Below are 2504 nucleotides of genomic sequence, written 5' to 3'. Positions count from 1 at the left end.
TCCGTCCCATGAACATCCGGGGCCCCGGTGGCGTCATTTCTCAGCTAGTGACTCCGCTTCCCGGTCGGCCCCGCCCGCTTCCTGGTAGTCACAGTAACGGGGAGGGAAGTGGGGCGGAAGAGTGGGGGCGCTTCCCGCCGTGCCGGAGGCGGTGGAGCCGAGAAGCGGGTGACGCGACAGGCCGCGGGGACACACCGTCCTGGGTGGGGTGGGAGGGGGCCGGCCGGCAGGGGCGGGGTGGGCGGGGGGGGTGTGTGTGGCACCGCCCGCCCTGATGGGACGTGTAGGCGGTGCCCGCCGGGAGGGTGGAGCATGCGCAGGGCGGCTCAGCCCTAACGGTCAAGCCCCGAGGGCGGGGGTGGAGAGACAAGGAGTCTCGCGCGTGCGCAGCCGTTGCCGCCGAGAGGCGCGCGCTGTCCGTTGGCGGGGCGGGGCTGCTGAGGCCTGGGGCGGGGGACGGCTGTCCCGGGTTACTCTTAGGTACGGCTTGCAGTCACGTGTATCTGTGTCTATGGGGACTGAAGCTGTCTCAGTTACGCGTATGATTCAGCACACTGAATTTCAAAATACATTCCAGCCTCTCTTCTCAAGGTTGTCCGCAACTTGTTTTATAAGTTTAAGAGGGCAATGCCTTGCAAAATACACAGTGAGAAAATTTGTCTTGAAAACCTGAAGCAAAGAAATACCTGGTCTGGGGAATGTTGCAGGTGAACAGTTAGTGTGTGTGTGGTCATGTTCTAGTCCTGAGAGAAATGCTTTGATCTCTTATCAGGTGTGGACCACAGGTACGTAATTCCTGTGGTTTCAGTAGGACCAGAAGTTGTCCATTGGTGGCATCTCCAGACCCAAAGGAAACCTATAATGCATTAATCTAGTTATGAATTTTGATGCTTTTCTAAAGTCATTATTCTTACCGTGCTAAAAAGTGAGGGCAGCCATTTCATTGAGATGTTAGAAGCACAAGCCAGCTTCAGTCTAGCAACACTGTACCTCATTTTAAAAGGTGGAAGTTCTTTAACTCACCCTTAAACTATAGCTCCGTGGGGGGGCAGGGAATTGTGATACATTTCTGGTCTTTGAGTACTAGCAATCAGCTGCTGAAAGTCTGAACAAAAAAATCAGGAAGTGTGCTACACAGCTACTGTAAGCTGGCTCTACTGTAACAAATCTGCATGAAGTGCACAGCTGAAGGGTAAAAACAAATTTGTCTGTGGAGTGCTGTCTTCCAAGAAGTCTTTAGATGGCCCACGACAGACACTGGGGGAACTGCTCATTGGTGCCTTTATGGATCTTTTAAGCCTGATTGCTAGAGCTTGACCGGAGCTTGAAGACTGGTCTTCTAGCGTTTTCATTACTGTTTGCACTGAAAACAGGCAATGCAAATGAGTCTAGGGGACATTAGAGGATTAATAAACTTTTCAAGGACTTTAAAGTTATCTGTATTTTAATTTTATTGCCTAGTATAAATAACTGTTTTATAAAGATTGGTATTAGCAGTAGCAACTTAAAGGTACATTTTCTTAAGCTTTACATAGTTTTAAAACCCCAATAAATACAGCTTCTGTCAGCACCGGGGGTACGGTGCCCTAGCAACCACGTGCAGTGGGACCATTCCTGAGCATGAAGGGACTCTGGAAGTGACAGGAGGGAAGGACTCGCAGCTTACATGAAGTGGTCTGCAGCGCTCTGAGTCTGCATTCAGTCCTCTCAGCTATGTGAAGCCAAGAAGATGGTTCCATCCTATTCCTCCTCACCCCTACATGCACTTTGGTACTGAAGGCCACCTTGTCACTGTGCCCCTTTCCCGCTTGAGGGCTTATGGGAAGCTTGGCAAAAAACAGTGCATGTTCTTGTAATTACGAGCATCTTTTGTTTTGGGAAAAGAAGTGAGATATCCAAGTCATTCCACATTCTGCATGTTTGTTTCAGAGAAGAGAAGATGAAAGTGGTCAGTGTAAACAGAAAGGAGCGTTTAACTTTGATTACTGAATATCAGTACTGTGCCTCATATAGCTTGTTACTGTTATTAGTTACTGTGAGTCAGGTAAAGAGGGAAATTTTTGCATTTTTATTTTTCACTCCCAACAAAGGAGAACTAGAAATTAAAAAGATACTAGCCTAGACAGTATAGTTGCCTTCTGCATATGCAGATTTTTCTGCCATCACTTTCACAATCCAGTGTTTATCATTCTTGGGAAACTTTTTTAAAGGTACTTCAGTTACTCATTTCTAGGAACTGAAGTCTCATGTCCAGAAAAAGCTCCTGTTGGTACAAGCTGTAGCTGCCCATCTGCCTAGCAACATAGATCATCACAAACAAACGGCTCTGGAGCACCCTGGCTCCCAACGAGTGCAGTGTCCAAATATGGTCTCTGTATTGACAGTTCAACACTCTCAGTGCAGTTTGTTTTGCCAGCATTGGATATCTCCTTCCTGACCATGACCTCTGATGCGAGGTGTGTGTTCTGGTGGACTAGTGAGACTGTTGGCTAAAGAGATTTGCA

Source organism: Phalacrocorax aristotelis, chromosome 1 (genome assembly GCF_949628215.1).
Source record: "Phalacrocorax aristotelis chromosome 1, bGulAri2.1, whole genome shotgun sequence".
NCBI classification, from domain to species: domain Eukaryota; kingdom Metazoa; phylum Chordata; class Aves; order Suliformes; family Phalacrocoracidae; genus Phalacrocorax; species Phalacrocorax aristotelis.
The sequence above is the reverse complement of the archived record's forward strand: the minus strand, read 5'-3'. Positions refer to the sequence as shown.